The sequence below is a fragment of the Podarcis pityusensis genome, assembly GCF_964106645.2.
Source record: "Podarcis pityusensis genome assembly, chromosome: 10".
Lineage (NCBI taxonomy): Eukaryota > Metazoa > Chordata > Lepidosauria > Squamata > Lacertidae > Podarcis > Podarcis pityusensis.
The window spans coordinates 3,791,761-3,809,204 of NC_138035.1; the positions used below are offsets into that span (position 1 = coordinate 3,791,761).

The 17,444-nt window shown below is 52.7% G+C and overlaps 2 protein-coding genes across 2 annotated transcripts in view; both read right to left on the minus strand.

Annotated features, from left to right (window-relative positions):
• LOC308486258 (uncharacterized protein) overlaps nucleotides 1-9,986 on the minus strand; it is a 32,451-nt gene extending 22,465 nt beyond the window's left edge. The window contains exon 1 of the mRNA XM_081022868.1: nucleotides 9,799-9,986. The gene's annotated coding sequence lies outside the window, so the exon portion shown is untranslated. The remainder of the gene's footprint in view (nucleotides 1-9,798) is intronic.
• The window catches only part of LOC308486279 (uncharacterized protein), an 80,009-nt gene that overhangs the window by 51,726 nt on the left and 10,839 nt on the right, over nucleotides 1-17,444 (minus strand). The gene's annotated exons all lie outside the window — the stretch shown is intronic.

A 17,444-nucleotide genomic window follows, 5' to 3' on the forward strand; every position in this document is an offset into this window, starting at 1 on the left:
CTAGGAGGCTTGGCCGCTGACCTTCGACCACCACCAACCGGAGCAGGCCCGAAAAATCCTTGAAGGCGATCCGGAACCGGCCAACGCCTACCACGGGAATGTCGTTTCCCTGGTAGTCTCTCAGGTGTACGCGGTGAGAGTCGAGTTGCCTTTTGGACACTCTGGGTACCAGTCTTTTGATGGTGCTCCATGACACGATGGACAGGGCAGACCCGGTGTCGATCTCCATGTCACATGGAGCTCCTTCAATGAGCACCGTGACGTTCAGCTTGCGTCGCGTAGGCGAGTCGGTTTGGCCAATCGTGGTTCCAGACGGGCAGCGGCAGTTGGTGAGAGCGAAACAACTTTCCTTGGCAGACTGGAGTGAAGACTTGGACTTGCGAGTCGATGAAGGGGGGGTGTCAGACGGAGCCGATCGGCAGACCTTAGCGATGTGGCCCCTTCTGGAACACTTCCTACAGATGGCGTCTCTGAATCGACACTTGGCACGGGAATGGTTGCCTCCGCAGCCAGCACATTCCGGTTGGCCCTTGGACTTCTGTTGGAACTTCCTGCGCTCCCGCTTTGTCTGGTGCACGTCATCGTCTTCACTGGAGGATGCCTCCTCACTGCTGGCCTCTTCATGATGCACCGGAACTGGCTCCCTAGCAAGACGCGGGCTGCTGGACTTGCGGATCTCCTGGGCGGAGCTTTCAGCAGCTTCTGAGGCCACAGCCTCCTCAATGGCTTTCTGTAGCGTGAGGTCTGGCTTGGCTAGGAGGTGCCGTTGCAGATGGATGTCCCGGACCCCGCAGACGATTCGATCCATCAGGGCATCGTCTAAGTCTCGGAACTCACAGTGCATGGCAGCCTGTCGCAGGGCGGTGGTGTAGTTGTTGATTGACTCCCCCTCTGCCTGGTTCCGGTGGTAGAACACATGGCGGGCAGCAATCTTGGACGGCTTTGGTGCGTAGTGGTTGCGGAGCTTCTCTTGGATCGTGTCCCATGGTGTTGCCTGGACTGCTTCAGGCGCAACCAACGCTCGGGCCGTCTCAAACACCTCAGGCCCACAGAGGCTGAGGAATAGGCCCCGCTTCCGCTCCTGTGATACTTCTGTCAGCTCGTTGGCTTGGAGGTAGCAGTCGAACCGAGCGAGGTAGGAGTCCCATGATTCAGAGGCTGGCGCAAAAAGCGGTAGAGGCACAAGTGAAGCCATGATCCCGATGCCGGCGTGACGGGCGATGGATGGAACACAGTGCTCTAGCCAGAACAGTCAGCTCTGAATTGGTTCTGCCCAGTGATTTCGCTCAGTGATTTCGCTCTGTGATTCAGCTCAGTGATTCAGCTCAGTTCAGAGGCTGGCCGCATCTGGCTGTGCTCTGATGTCCATCCATCCCACCTTCGTCGCCAGTGTTAAGTCGTGGGTTGACATAGCAGCCGGCACAGCGATTTCTTCAAGTAGCTCTTTATTATGGTAAGCTGGAATAGAACTGACTGCGAACAGCTCAGCCGGCCTGTATTTATAGGCAGCCGGCTGTCAACATTGTAACCACAACAGCCCAGAGTTCCCGCCTAAAATAACAGACGCGGACCTGAGTGAAAACTATCTACAGACCTGAGTGAAAACTATATACAGTATCCCCCTGTTGGCCCAGGGTGAAACTACACTACATAACACCGTGGACCAGAAACAAGGAGACCAGCCAGGAAGAGCAGAGCAAAAGAGCAGCCAGTCGGCTTGGTCTTGATTGAAGACTGTCGCCACAGGACTCCCACCTGCGCCCAGGTGGAACAAGATGGAAGCCCCCAACAAAAGAAGACCCCAACTTTTATTAGCTGCTAATCCCCCACGCTACACCCCCAAGACTACATCATGACTACATCATTGACCCATCACAAAGAGGAGGGGTTGAGGGAGGAGTTGTGGTGGTAACCTGAGTGTCTTGTCGATAGCCAGTGTGGTGTAGTGGTTAAGAGCGGTAGTCTCGTAATCTGGGGAACCGGGTTCGCGTCTCCACTCCTCCACAGGCAGCTGCTGGGTGACCTTGGGCTAGTCACACTTCTCTGAAGTCTCTCAGCCCCACTCACCTCACAGAGTGTTTGTTGTGGGGCAGGAAGGGAAAGGAGAATATTAGCTGAATAAATGCTTCAGTCTCTGGCTGCGCTCCTTTTGTTCCGCAGGAACCTGCAGACTCAGTCAGACGAGCTAGGTGGCAGAGCAGCCTCACACCTAGATTTTCCGTTACAATGTCTTATATAGATAATAAATGTGCATAAATGTACCAACCAAGCACATACATAGATATGTGGACCACATGTCTGGAGCAGCACAGGAAGACCGTCCTGAAACCATTTTGACTCCCAAACTGACCAAATGTTTTCTCTGCAAGGAGGGAGCGGGTGAGGGAACCTTCCCATTGTCTCAGGAATTGGGTAATCACCATCTCAATGGAATGGCCAGACTACCAGGAAAGGGAATCAGATAAGGCATTATCAGATAACCTGGCAGACAGGAAAAGCAACAACATTCAAATTTCTGTTGTAGACCACCTTTTCTGTGATGTAGGTAAGATTTTTGTAGTAGGTGGTCTTGGGTTACGCCCCTTCTGTGATGAATGCAGGGGTGGTCTGGAGCTCCAGGTCAGGGAATTTAAAATGTCTATATAAGGGCTGGCACGCCTTGGTTCGGGGTCCTCCTCAGGGGAGCACCCTGTTGCAGCAGATCAATAAAGATCAGGCTTACTAGCTGCTTTGCTTCTCAATAGTCTCTGGATGTCTCTGTTATTTCCTCCTACCGATGGAGAACCCACAAGGGACTCTATAAAGGGCTCTTGTGTCCCCCATAAGGGAAGAAGGGCAGCTTTTGTTTACAACAGATGGCACCACAGATGGGACCTTCGGTTGCCCGGATTCTGGGGGCAAGGAAGGACTGGTGATCCAGCGCGCAGCAGGCCATTTGCCAGGAGGAGCCACCAGTCCTCTGGAGACCCCAGGGTCTGGAATGAACTGGAGTTCCAGCGGGGCTAACCAGAGGAAGCAACGCTTGATCAGGCCGGCCACAAATTTATTTATTTTTTTTAAAATAATCTTTATTGATTTAAATTACACACATATACAAAGAATTTGGAATCTCATACTGCATCTCCCCTTCCGGTCTGCTCCCCCTTTTCCCTCTTTCGGCTTATTGCCATCGCACCACAAGTCCCTGGGCTCTGAGCCTTCTTCCCTTGTGAGTCCCCCAGCTGGTGCCTCCCCCCACCAGCCAGTCCATAACAACAACAGCAGCCACAGCACTGTGGTCCTCTGGTAGGAAAACTCCCAAGTAGCATGATTAAAGCAAAACTTCTGGGACTATGGAAAAATACACTCTTTCCCAAACCCTGGAATAAGCAGGGCTCTGGGGTTGCCCCATGGGGTTCATGAGTGAAGATGACCCCCCCCCAGGAGATTTCCCTGGTACCTGCAGCCCCTCCTTTCCCCTCTTGAAATTAGGCTTGGGGGGAAATCTCCCATTCAATTTCAGTATTTCAAGTTTTCTTCAGAACGCGCAGGGCAGGAGGCAGCGATGAAGTTCTGGTGAAGAAGCAGTGCTTGGAGATCATGTGGTGGGGGGGTGACAGAGTTTGGTGCAAAAACCAAAGGTACTTTCATCTAAAATTATACTCACCATTGTGAGATGCTGCCTTCATTATTTCATTATTATACAGTTTAACATATAAACACCAGAACATCAAATATACCTCATGCTTTTAGGAATGATTTCCTGCTGAATTCATTGCTCAGGGTGTACTCTGAGAGGAAGACGTCCCACACTCCATACATCTAAATGGGTTCTCCCATGTGAGAGTCCCTAGATGTTTCTTAATCACTCCAATATAAATAAAGCACTTTTTGCAGTCTTTTCATTTAAACTGCTTCTCCTGTCCATGAGTCTGTTGATTTTGAACTTCCACTAAGAGTGAACCTCTATCTAATTTCCTGATATTTATATGGGTTGTCTTTTGTGTGAGTTTGTTGACATAAATCAAGGCTTCCACTCTGACTGAAGCTCCTTCTACAGTCCATACCTTTAAATGGTTTCTCCCCTGTGTGTCTGCTGTTGTTTGCTAAGATTTCCACTCAGAGTGAAGCATTTAGTATTTACTCCATACTTTTAAATGGTTTCTTCCGTGTGAGTCCGTTGATGAGTTCTAAGTTTTCCATTATCACCAAAGCTCTTTCCGCACTCCATACATTTAAATTGTTTCTTACCGATGTGAGCATGTTGATGTCTTCTAAGGTTTCCACTATAACTGAAGCTCTTTCCACACTCCATACATTTAAAAGGTTTCATCCCTGTGTGAGTCTGTTGATGTCTGCTAAGGCTTCCACTATCACTAAAGCGCTTTCCACACTCCATACATTTAAATGGTTTCTCCTCTGCGTGAATCCATTGATGTCTTCTAAGACTTCCACTGTGACTGAAGCGCTTTCCACACTCCATACATTTAAATGGTTTCTCCCCTGTGTGAGTCTGTTGATGTCTGCTAAGGCTTCCACTATCACTAAAGCTCTTTTCACACTCCATACATTGAAATGGTTTCTCCCCTGTGTGAGTACGTTGATGTCTTCTCAGGTGCCAACTCTGAATGTAGACGTTTCCACACTTTATACATTTAAATGGTTTCTCCTCTGTGTGAGTCCATTGATGTCTTCTAAGTTTTCCATTATCACTAAAGCTCTTTCCACACACAATACATTTATAAAGTTTCTCCCCTGTGTGTTCCCGTTGATGTCTTCCAAGGTTTCCACTATTACTAAATTCCTTTCCACACTCCATACATTCATATGGTTTCCCCCCTGTGTGAGTCCGTTTGTGCAATTTAAGGTTTCCACTCTGACTGAAGTTCTTCCCATACTCTCTGTGTGAGTTTTCTCTCTGTGTGAGTCCACTGGTGTCTTCTAAGTTTTGCATTGAAACACAAGCTCTTTCCGCACTCAGTACCTTTAAATGGGTTCTTTCCTTTTTCTGTTCGTTGATGTGAACTATGTGTGCTCATTCAGTGAAGCATATTCCACATTTCACACATTTTAATGGCTATTCCTAATGAAATGAAAGGTGCCCTGTCCCCTGCAATTCTGTCTTCTCCATCACCTTTTTCAGAGTGGGCAGAAAGGAAATCCTGTTTGGGTTTCAGGAAAGAAAACACGGGGGGGGGGGGGAAGGGCACATCAACCGCCATTAGCACCTTCTCTTATTTCAACATCTCCTACATTCTCCCATGTCCTCCCCATGTTCCCAATTTTTAAGAAATGAAAATGGTATGATGTCAAATCCTAGTAATGCATCAGCAACCTTTCATAATCCTCAATCATCTTTAATAACACAGCATGATCTTGGAATACTGTTGTCCTCTGCCTTTCAAATCAAGTGGCTGCCCCCGTTTCCACCTCTAGATCTTCATGAATCACCTGCACAGTCCCACTGACCTCAGGAGGTCCATATGGACCATTTTGGGAGACCCAGGTCTATGTCTTTTCTGGGGACTGTGGTTTGGGTCAGTCAGAGAACTAGTGACAAGGCTTGGTGCTTGGCGCCAGCTGAATGGGTGCTCAGGGAAGCTCCTGTTCTGGGAGATGGACCTCCATCTACATGCCTCACATTGCATGGAGAGAGCAGGAGAAGCAGAAGGAAAGCAGATGGCACATGGGAATCCCAGGCAGAAACACCCACCCCAATGGTTCTTTATAATGATGATGTGCTGCCTGATCCTGTGCTTGTCTTCTGACAGAGGACTATCCTAATCTGGCACTGAAAGGCAGGATATTCAAGGCAAGGAGATAACTGTTCTTCATGGTAGGTAGCCATTTTGGTCTGACACAGTTGAAGTAAAAAATTAACAAAAATAGTCCAGTAGCACCTTAGGGTCCTGGGAGAAAAGCATTGAGAAACCTAGACAGCATCTTAAAAAGCAGAGACCTCACCTTGCCAACAAAGGTCCATATAGTTAAAGCTATTGTTTTCCCAGTAGTGATTATGGAAGTGAGAGCTGGACCATAAAGAAGGCTTATCGCAAAAGAATGGATGCTTTGAATTATGGTGCTGGAGGAGACTCTTGAGAGTCCCATGGACTGCAAGAAGATCAAACCTCTCCATTCTGAAGGAAATCAGCCCTGAGTGCTCACTGGAAGGACAGATCCTGAAGCTGAGGCTCCAAGACTCTGGCCACCTCATGTGAAGAGAAGACTCCCTGGAAAAGACCCTGATGTTGGGAAAGATGGAGAGCACAAGGAGAAGGAGACAACGGAAGACGAGATGGTTGGACAGTGTTCTCGAAGCTACCAGCATGAGTTTGACCAAACTGCGGGAGGCAGTAGAAGACAGGAGTGCCTGGCGTGCTCTGGTCCAGGGGGTCACGAAGAGTCGGACACAACTAAACGAATAAACAACAACAACAGCAGGGATCAAGTGCTTGCACACTTCATGTGCTTGCACACTTCTTCATATAGTGAAGGGTAGTGGGAGATGGTAGTAGGAGTACCTTTCTGAGAAAAACCCCAGCCCACCCTCCCACGATATACAAGGGTCTGGTGACATCTGTTTCAGTGTATCTGAAGAAGTGTGCATGCACACGAAAGCTTATACCTAGAACAAAATTAGCTGGTCTCTAAGGTGCTACTGGACTATTTTTTAATTTTTTATTTCAAGTGCTTCAGACCAATACGGCTACCTACCTGAATCTAGATGTCATGGGGTGTTGGGGAGCAGTAGTTCCTTTGGTGGGGGACATGTCCTACACCTTCTGGGGTCATTTTTCCACCCTTGGTCCCCACCCCGCACTCAGGTCTCACCTGTGGCTTCCAGAAGCTGTCAGCATGCAACAGGGGTTCAAGCAACGGCTTCAACCGGCCGGCTAAACCAGGTGAGGAAAGCTGATGGGTCTCAAATCCTTGGGGGGCTGGGGGATTCTGCTGCACGTGAAGTCAAGCCCTGGTGGATGGAGAGGAGGAGAACAACCGTGAATCCCACAGTCCAGAAGGCAGATTCTGCCCGTGCGGAAGAGGAAAGTGAAGGGCAGGTGGGGCACGTCCACCTGGAGGCTTGTTATCTAGTCCCAGGGTTACTCTGACCTTGAATTATATATAAATTACAGTATTGAAATGCGCCTGCTCCCACTTCATATTCTGATATTACTCTACTCTGCTTGTCTGTTTCTTACTTGAGTGCTGTTTTGGAATGCTAAGTCAGGGTTACATTTTTGCTATTTTTGGATCCTGTTATGCTTATCAGTCTTCGGCTGCGCAAAGAGGGAGAACTGCGCAGCGCCCCTTCAGCGAGGCGCCTGTCCTGGCTTCTGCCTTAGCCTCTTCATCCTGCTGCCCTTGGCGCTGTTATCCCAGAACAGCCACACAGTATCCCAGAAGCCAGATTCCTCTTGCTGTTCTGGCTTCTGGGATTCAAAAAATTTTTTTTTCTTGGATTCCTCCCCCCAAAACTAGGTGTGTCTTATAGAGCGAAAAATACGGTAGGTACCGCTCCGGCGGGAAGGTAAACGGCATTTCCGTGCGCTGCTCTGGTTTGCCAGAAGCGGCTTAGTCATGCTGGCCACATGACCCGGAAGCTGTACGCAAGCTCCCTCAGCCAATAAAGCGAGATGAGTGCTGCAACCCCAGAGTTGGCCACGACTGGACCTAATGGTCAGGGGTCCCTTTACCTTTAACTATATGTACTGGAAGCTGCCCAGAGTGGCTGGGGGAAAATACTAATACTATAACGTCTAGAGTGGTACCTCGGGTTACAGGAGCTTCAGGTTACAGACTCTGCTAACCCAGAAATAGTACCTTTAGTGAAGAACTTTGCTTCAGGATGAGGGCAGAAATTGTGCTCCAGCGGCGTGGTGGCCCCATTAGCTAAAGTGGTGCTTCAGGTTAAGAACAGTTTCAGATTCAGAACGGACCTGCAGAACAAATTCACTTCTTAACCCGAAGGACCACTGTACTATTATTATTATCTTGTGATTTTTTGTAGTTATTTTGGAATTTTTTCTGCAATATTAGCTTACGAAATGTTATGGGCAGAGAAAATCACAGGGTTGCCGTAAATTATAATCCCACCCACAAACTTTCATTCACATACAGTCTGTAAATTTGGGAATGACACACACCTCACCTGTGCTAATACTGGCAGTTTTTGGCCTCCACAGGCACACCCGGTGTGTAGAGCCTCCAGCCCCAGGCACTGTCTATCATGAAAATGGGTCCTTTGACTGGGAAGATTCATGCAGTCACTGTCATCGGATGATGATGGGTTGTATCTCAGCTTGTCAGTCACTCTGACATTGCCTATGAAGAATAAGAGGAACAGAAATGCTTTTGAGGTGCAACTTCTGTATCAAGCCTGAGAGCCATTCCATGGACTCTGCACCCCTGTTTCTGATGACAGGTGTACATTATCCTCATCCTCAGTGGAAAAGACAATAAAGATGGAAGCCTGAGAGAGAGGAAAAGGTTTCTGGCTGCTTCCTGGGTGGGATTTCGGAAACCAAGAGCCGCTTCTGAGAAGGCCTCCCCCCTCCCCTCTTCCTCTGGGGATTTCCTCTCCTCTCCAGGGGACCATTGGTTGGACTGGGCAGAAGTGCTGCATCCGGACAGGGCAGGGACTTATGGGGTGGGAAGAGGATGGTGATTGCAGGAAAGAAGGGTGAGGGGACAGGACCCCCCACTTTCCAGGGATCCCTCTCTGGTCGCCTTGAAGGGGGGCATTCCTGGGCTTGAGGGAGAAGCCAAGGCGGCCCCTTCGAAGATTGCCCAAGGAAGCCATGATTGAGACGCCCCCCAAAAAAACTGGTCTTCCTATCTCCCCCCCCCCAGTGCTCCTCTTCCCTTCCCCCTCCCTCTCTCCCGCAGATTCCCCTGCACTCTAGCGCGACTGACACCTCGCCCTGCGCGCCCCATCTCTCCATCCTAGGGCCCCCCCCGAACAGGAGCAAGGGAGGGACTGGGGGGGTCTCTATCCAGGCGTCTCTCGCGCCCCTTAACCCTTTCATGGGACGCGCGCAGCCTGGGAAACGGGGCGAGGGGTCCGCCCTGCGAGGAAAGCTCCCTTCGCAGCACGCGTGCCGGGATCCAGGCCCCACGGAAGGCGATCTGGGGAGCTGGCGGGGTCTCTGGGTCCTCGTCTCCTCCCGCCTCCTCCCCCCGCCCTTGCCCCCCCATCCCTGAGTCTCCCCTGCACCCAGAGCCCCCTTGGCTCACCCCTCGCCTTGCGCCCCCCATCTCTCCGTCCCTATTGCCCCCCAAGACGAGCAAGGGGGGACAGGGGGGTCTCTATCCAGGCGCCTCCCGCACCCCTTAACCCTTTCCTGGCCCGCTTCTCCGCGCCCCCAGGGAGTCCTCGTGGGTGGGCGCCCCATCTCCGCCCCTTCGCAGCACGCGTGCCGGGATCCAGGCCCCACGGAAGGCGCTTGGGGGAGCTGGAGGGGTCTCTGGGTCCTCGTCTCCTCCCGCCTCCTCCCCCCGCCCTTGCCCCCCCATCCCTGAGTCTCCCCTTCACCCAGAGCCCCCTTGGCTCACCCCTCGCCAGGCGCAACCCATCTCTCCGTCCCTATTGCCCCCCAAGACGAGCAAGGGGGGACAGGGGGGTCTCTATCCTGGCTTCTCTCCGCGCCCCAGGGATGCCTGCGCGGGGGAAACGGGGCCAGGGAGTCCTCGTGGGTGGGCGCCCCATCTCCGCCCCTTCGCAGCAGGCGTGCCGGGATCCAGGCCCCACGGAAGGCGCTTGGGGGAGCTGGCGGGGTCTCTGGGTCCTCTTCTCCCCCCTCCCCCCCGCGACCCCTTTACCTCTTTCTCCTCGCTCCCGATTCTCCTTTCCTGCAACATCCACGGGGGGGGGGGTCCCCTGCCTCCTCCCTCCCCTTTCCGAAAGCGCCCCCCCTAGAGCTACGGGGCAGAGCAGCAATCCGGAGTGGAAGCTCCACTTCCGGAAGAAGCAGGCAGGGTGGGAGGGGGCTCACCCTTCCTCATTACCGGAGCAGAAGCCGGATTGGAGGAGGAGGAGGAAGGGGTGGGAAGTTTGGGGGCGGGATCTGGGGTTGTGGGGGCGGGGTGAGAGGAGGATGTGCCGGGAGGGGAGGGAAAGAATTGGGGGGGGGGGAGGAAGGTTTCCCCCCCCTCTTCCTTCTGGATCAGGAGAGCGGGGGAGGGGCTGATCCCGGAGATCCAGCTGCCAAGTGGGTCCCGTCCCTCCTACAAGGTTTGCATTGCAACATCCACCCCTCCCCCACCCCACGAGCTTAGATCCCTCCGTGTTTTAGGTCTTGGCGCTGTTCAAACCAGGAACGGGGGGGGGGGGGGAGCTAAACGACTCCCCCCCAAATCCCAGCTCCCCACCCCAGCCTCTGACTAAGGCCAGGACAAGGACCGTGGACACTGTAGCAAGAAACCCCCCCCCCCCAATCATTCAGTTTCTACAAACTTCACACACACTCACACACTACATACACAACGCTTCTGTCATAAATTCATAGAAAAATGAACCATACATCGGATTTGCACTGTTCCATTTTTATTTTGCTCCATGAAGGAAGGACTACAAAATGGGGAAGGTTTGATACAGGGCAGCCATAATCCCTTCACCATCCCAGCACATCCACAGGAGCCCTGCCCAGTTGCTATGCCAACCCTGATGGTCCTAGACAGAAGACCATCAAGATCACAAAGAACTTGCATATGGGAGTGGATTCAGCACGGACTGGAACAAAGGACAATAATCAGCTCTTCCCTCAGGGGGCAGGAAACTGCAAACTCCTCTCTGTCACCTGGAAAGTACTCATGGGGAGGGGGAAAGGGGGAACCAGCCAGGTGACAGGACACTCAGTGTTATGTACTGAGTTGAATAGGATCCAAACTGTAGCAGTCTGATTGGTCCTAGAACAATAGGATCCAAAAGGCAGCAGTCTGATTGGTCCTAGAACAATAGGATTCAGAATGCAGCAGTCTGATTGGTCCTAGAACAATGCAGCAGTATGATTGGTTGGCAGGAACCACCCAATCCTGCTCCAGATAGAAGTGAATCCACAACCTGATTGGCTTACAGTAGAATTCCAGAATTAGCCAATCATGTGCAGCCCATTGTGTAAATAATGTATATAAAGCAGATACTGTGAGGGGACAATTATTCATTCCTCCTCACCACTATGAGCTGAATAAAGAGCATGAAATCACTTTGCGACTCTGAGTATATTTCACTGGCGACGAAGGTGGGATCCCGCTGAGCTGACTGCCACACACAGCACCGCAGCACCGCCAACTGCCGCACCGCTGCCTCGCACCGTGTATCCAGGCTTCAGCTCCGGGGCACAAGGAACTCAGAATGGCAGCCAACAGCAGCTTCTCGCCATTCAACCCAGCATCTGGAGACTGGGAAGCGTACGCCTCCCGTTTCACCTTCCTCCTAGAAGCCAAAGGGGTCACGGACGAAGAAGACGCCAAGAAGAGGGCGATATTCTTCAGCATCTGCGGAGAGGAGACGTTTGAAATCGCCCGGGCTCTCCTTGCGCCTGAAGACGTCGCTACTGTTCCATACAAAACAATAATGGAACAGCTGAAGGGGCACTTTTCGCCGCAGCCCTCAGTGGTGGCTCGTCGAAATGCCTTCTACGCAAAGCGGCAAGCCCCTGGGGAAACCATAACTGGGTTTGTGACCTCTCTCCGCCAAGCCGCCCGGTTCTGCAACTTCTCAGAGCTGGAGAACATGCTTCGTGACCGCCTCGTCGGTGGCCTGAAGGATGAGAAGCTGCAACGACGCCTCTACGCTAAGAAGGACCTAACGTTCCAGGTCGCTCTGGAGGAGGCCCTGGCAACAGAAGCTGCCGAGAGGTCGACCCAAGAGGCACGGCCGAGCCTGCCATCCCAACCGAGGGTCCACCATGAAGACCTCACCGACGACTCAGGATCCGACAGGGAGGAGGTGCACCGAGTACAGCAGCGCACTCAAGCAGCGCACAGACCACAGCTGCCTCAACGAGAAGGAGGGAACTGCGCAAGCTGCGGGGAGAGTCACGAGAGGAGGACCTGCCGTTTCCGCAACGCAGAGTGCAGGCAGTGCAGAAAATCGGGACACATCGCCCGGGTGTGTCGGGCTCGGCCCACCCGACACCAGGCATCAGATGACCAATCCAAGAGCCCCAGGTCCCGGGGCCCAACGCACCAAGGCAACTCGACGGAGCTCACGGACTTCCAGGTATACCAGTTGCCCCACCCCAACGTAGAGAAAATTTATGTAGAGGTACAGATAGAGGGGGCCCCATGCCGCATGGAGCTTGACACGGGTTCAACTCTATCCATAATCTCGGCAAGGACCTTAAGGAAACTGTGTCCCACTGGGGGTCCCAAACTCAGGCCGGCCCCATTCACCCTCCGGGACTTCCAGAAACGTAAGGTCCCCACAATGGGGGTGGGGACCTTCAGGGTGCAATACCGAGGGCGGACGCGGCAACTGGACTTGCTTGTGGTCAAGGGCCCCTACATTAGCTTACTGGGATTGGCATGGTTTGGACCACTGGGGCTAGCTGTCACCGGGGTGAACCACACTAGCTTACAAGTGGACGTGGACGCCATATGCAAGGAATTTCCAGGGGTTTTCGATGGGAAATTGGGACAGTATACGGGCCCCCCCATTGCGCTACAGCTTGACCCCGCAGTACGACCGGTCAGGCTCAAGGCCCGCCGGGTCCCGTTCGCCTTGAAACCCCGTATAGACGAGGAATTGGACCGACTCGTAGAGCAAGGAGTGCTGGAGCCGGTGCCTAATGCTCCCTGGGAAACCCCAATCGTCACACCCGTCAAGCCTAATGGTTCGGTCCGCATCTGCGCAGACTACAAATGTACCATAAACAAGGCCCTCACGGCCCACGCATACCCAGTGCCAGTGGTCAGCCATGTCCTTGCCACCCTGGCTGGGTCGAAAATTTTTGGCAAGCTGGACTTGGCCCAAGCATATCAACAGCTGCCAGTAGATGAGGCCACAGCAGAGGCACAGACGATTGTGACGCACAGAGGAGCGTTCAGGGTAAAGCGGCTGCAATTCGGTGTCAGCGTGGCACCAGGCATATTCCAGAATATAATGGACTCTCTCCTTAAAGGGATTCCTGGCGTCACCCCCTTCTTCGATGATGTGTTGATTGCCGGCCCCACACCAGAGGAGTTTGAGGACCGCCTCCGCACCGTTCTGCACCGTTTCCAGACGGCGGGTCTCAAGGTGAAGCGGGAAAAATGTCTACTAGGAGTGCCTCAGGTGGACTTTCTGGGATTTATGGTGGACGCAGAAGGGGTCCACCCGACTGGGGACAAGGTACGGGCCATTTGTGATGCCCCAGCGCCCAAGAGCAAGACTGAACTTCAGGCCTTCTTGGGACTATTGAACTTTTACCATTCCTTCCTTCCCCACAAGGCGGCGGTAGCGGAGCCCCTACACAGACTCCTGGACAAGCGGGCCCCTTGGGTGTGGGGCCAGCGCCAGGAGGCCGCATTCCAGGCAGTCAAGGACTTGCTTGTCTCAAACTCGGTCTTGGCACACTTCGACGAGAGGCTGCCGGTGGTGCTAGCATGCGACGCCTCACCCTATGGCATTGGAGCTGTCCTGGGGCACCAACTCCCGGATGGAAGAGAGGTGCCGGTGGCGTACTTTTCCCAGACACTCAACACAACCGAGCGGAACTACTCGCAAATCGACAAGGAGGGTCTGGCAATCGTAAAGGGAGTAAAAAAATTCCATGATTTCTTGTACGGGCGGCCCTTCACCGTGGTGACTGACCACAAGCCGTTGCTTGGCTTGTTTGCCCCCGAAAAGCAGACCCCCCAAGTGCTGTCTCCTCGCGTCCTCAGGTGGTCAATTTTCCTTGCCAGCTACCAGTATGCACTGATTCACCGACCTGGGAAGGCGATGGGCCATGCGGACGCCCTCAGCAGGCTACCACTACCGGAAACAGGCCCTGACCCAGCACCTGCACAAGAGGTTATGAGCCTGGAGCTGCTTCCCGACCGCCCCATTCAGGCACAAGAAGTTGCACACCATTCCAAGAAAGATAGGGTCATCTCCCGGGTCCTGGACTGGGTGTGGAGGGGATGGCCCAGCAGCAGCCCCGGGCCAGAATTCGCCGGCTACACAACCCGCAAACATGAACTGTCGGCCCACAAAGGGTGCCTGTTATGGGGAAGCAGAGTCGTTGTTCCCCAGCCCCTCTGCAAAAGGGTCCTCACAGCCCTACACGAGACACATCCAGGGGTAGTAAGAATGAAGGCCCTTGCCAGGAGTTATGTGTGGTGGCCGGGGATCGATGGAGAGATAGAGGCCTGGGTCAAACACTGCCAGGCCTGCCAAGAATCCCGCCCAGACCCCCCAAGGGCCCCAGTCCAGTCCTGGGAGTCCGCCCGAGCACCATGGTCACGCCTGCATGTGGATTTCGCTGGCCCCTTTCAGGGGAAAACATTCTTCATAGTGGTGGACTCCTACACCAAATGGCTGGAAGTCGCACTGGTACCGTCCACTTCCACGTCCGCAGCCATCCGGGTACTACGCAGGCTGTTTGCAACCCACGGGCTCCCTGACACTCTCGTCTCAGACAACGGGACTGCATTTACGTCAGGAGAATTCCAAACCTTCACAGCGCAGAACGCCATCCGCCACATCCGTTCGGCGCCGTTCCACCCTGCCACCAATGGCCAAGCAGAACGCATGGTGCGGACCACCAAGGACACCCTTCGCCGCATGACGCAAGGGGACTGGGAGTACCGCCTTGCCACATTCCTTCTAGCACAGCACAGCACCCCCAGCTCAACGACTGGCCGGAGCCCCGCTGAACTACTAATGGGTCGGCGCCTTGCAATCAGATTGGACCGCCTTCACCCCGATAGAGCTCAGGATGAGGTAGTGGTGGGGGAAGGCAGGAACCCCCGGACCTTCGAGGCCCAGGACCCAGTGTACGCAAAGAATTTTGGGGCAGGCCCAGCATGGGTACCCGCCACAATCACCAGGGTCACTGGCCCCGTGTCGTACGAGGTGCTAACGGATGGGGGGCAATGCTGGCGCCGCCACTGCGACCAGATACGGCGACGATTCCCGGGAGAAAACCAGGAGGAGGACAGGTCAGAGGAGTCCCAAGGGAACAGCGGGGCAGTGAGGCCCATAGAGCAGGAGGGGCCAGCAGGAGAGGCAGAATCAGTAAATACAGAGAGGACCCGTGAGGCCGAAAGGACACCGGAACCAGAACCACGACTGAGCGAGCCGGTTGCACCAGACCAAACAGCCGCATCACAGCCAGCATCCTTGGAACACGAGCCAGAACCCGGAGCCCGGACCAGGGAACACCCCAGGCCACAACGCACACGTAGGCCGCCGGCATACCTTGAGGACTATGAATGCGACCTCCCGGGCAGGACTGGAACTTAGAGGGGAGGGGTGTTATGTACTGAGTTGAATAGGATCCAAACTGTAGCAGTCTGATTGGTCCTAGAACAATAGGATCCAAAAGGCAGCAGTCTGATTGGTCCTAGAACAATAGGATTCAGAATGCAGCAGTCTGATTGGTCCTAGAACAATGCAGCAGTATGATTGGTTGGCAGGAACCACCCAATCCTGCTCCAGATAGAAGTGAATCCACAACCTGATTGGCTTACAGTAGAATTCCAGAATTAGCCAATCATGTGCAGCCCATTGTGTAAATAATGTATATAAAGCAGATACTGTGAGGGGACAATTATTCATTCCTCCTCACCACTATGAGCTGAATAAAGAGCATGAAATCACTTTGCGACTCTGAGTATATTTCACTCAGGTTACCACCACCACCCCTCCCTCAACCCCTCCTTTCTGTGATGTATGCATGATGTTTCTGGGGGTGGTCTTGATCTACAGGGTGGCAATTTCAAAAGTCTTTATAAGCCCTTGCACAGCATTTTTCTGGGTCCTTCCTCTCTCCTGCAAGTGAGGGGAGCTCCCTGTTGCAACAGTTCAATAAAGGCCAAGCCTACAGGCTGCTGTTTTGCTCCAAGTTATCCTGGTTGGTGTCTTTGTTTTTGTCCAAGGGAGCCCTCAGATTTTTCCGTTAACAGACACAGGCACCGTCCATGCACAACAGCCAAGAGGCTCAGAAAAGCAGCCGATACAATTGTAGCAAGAAACAGATTCCATGTCTTAAGGGAGAAATCTGAGGGATCCCTTGGACAAGAAACAAGGAGACCAGCCAGGAAGAGCAGAGCAAAAGAGGAGCCAGTAGGCTTGGTCTTGATTGAAGACTGTCGCCACAGGACTCCCACCTGCCACCAGGTGGAACGAGATGGAAGCCCCCAACAAAAGAAGACCCCAACTTTTATTAGCTGCTAATCCCCCATGCTACACCCCCAAGACTACATCATGACTACATCATGATTACATCATGACTACATCATTGACACATCACAAAGAGGAGGGGTTCAGGAAGAAGAAGAAGAAGAGTTTGGATTTGATATCCTGCTTTATCACTACCCAAAGGAGTCTCAAAGCGGCTAACATTCTCCTTTCCCTTCCTCCCCCACAACAAACACTCTGTAAGGTGAGTGGGGCTGAGAGACTTCAGAGAAGTGTGACTTCTTTGAAGGAGGAGGAGTTGTGGTGGTAACCTGAGGGTCTTGTCACCTGTCCGGTTCCTTCTTTCCCCTCCCCATGATTACATTCCTGAGGACAAAGAGGAGTTCACTGTTTCCTTCCCCCAGAGGGAAGGGCTGGTCACTGTCCTGTGTTTCAGTCTGTACTGAATCCACTTCCATATGCAGGCCCTTTGTGAGTGGAATGATCTTCTGTCCAGGAACATCAAGGTTGGCATGGCAATTGAGTAGGGCTAACTGCAGACGTATTGGCTGCCTTGTGTCAAGTCTCCCCCCTTTGATAGTCCTTCCCTCATGGTGCAAAATAAAAGTCGAACGGTGCAGATCCGATGTACGGCTGATTTTCTATGAATTTATAACAGAAGTGTTGCCTATGTCGTGTGTGAGTGTCGTGTTTGTACAAACTGAATGATTGCAACACATGAATCCCAATCCCAAAGAAGGGCAGTGCCAAAGAATGCTCTACCTACTGTACAATTGCACTCATTTCACACGCTAGCAAGGTTATGCTTAAAATGCTACAAGGCAGGCTCAAGCAGTATGTGGACTGAGAACTCCCAGAAGTGCAAGCTGGATTTTGAAGAGGCAGAGGAACCAAATTTAGAAGAGGCAGAGACCAAATTGCAAACATGCGCTGGATTATGGAGAAAGCTAGAGTTCCAGAAAGACATCTACTTCTGCTTCATTGACTATGCAAAAGCCTTTGACTGTGTCGACCACAGCAAACTATGGCAAGTTCTTAAAGAAATGGGAGTGCCTGATCACCTCATCTGTCTCCTGAGAAATCTCTTTGTGGGACAAGAAGCTACAGTTAGAACTGGATATGGAACAACTGATTGGTTCAA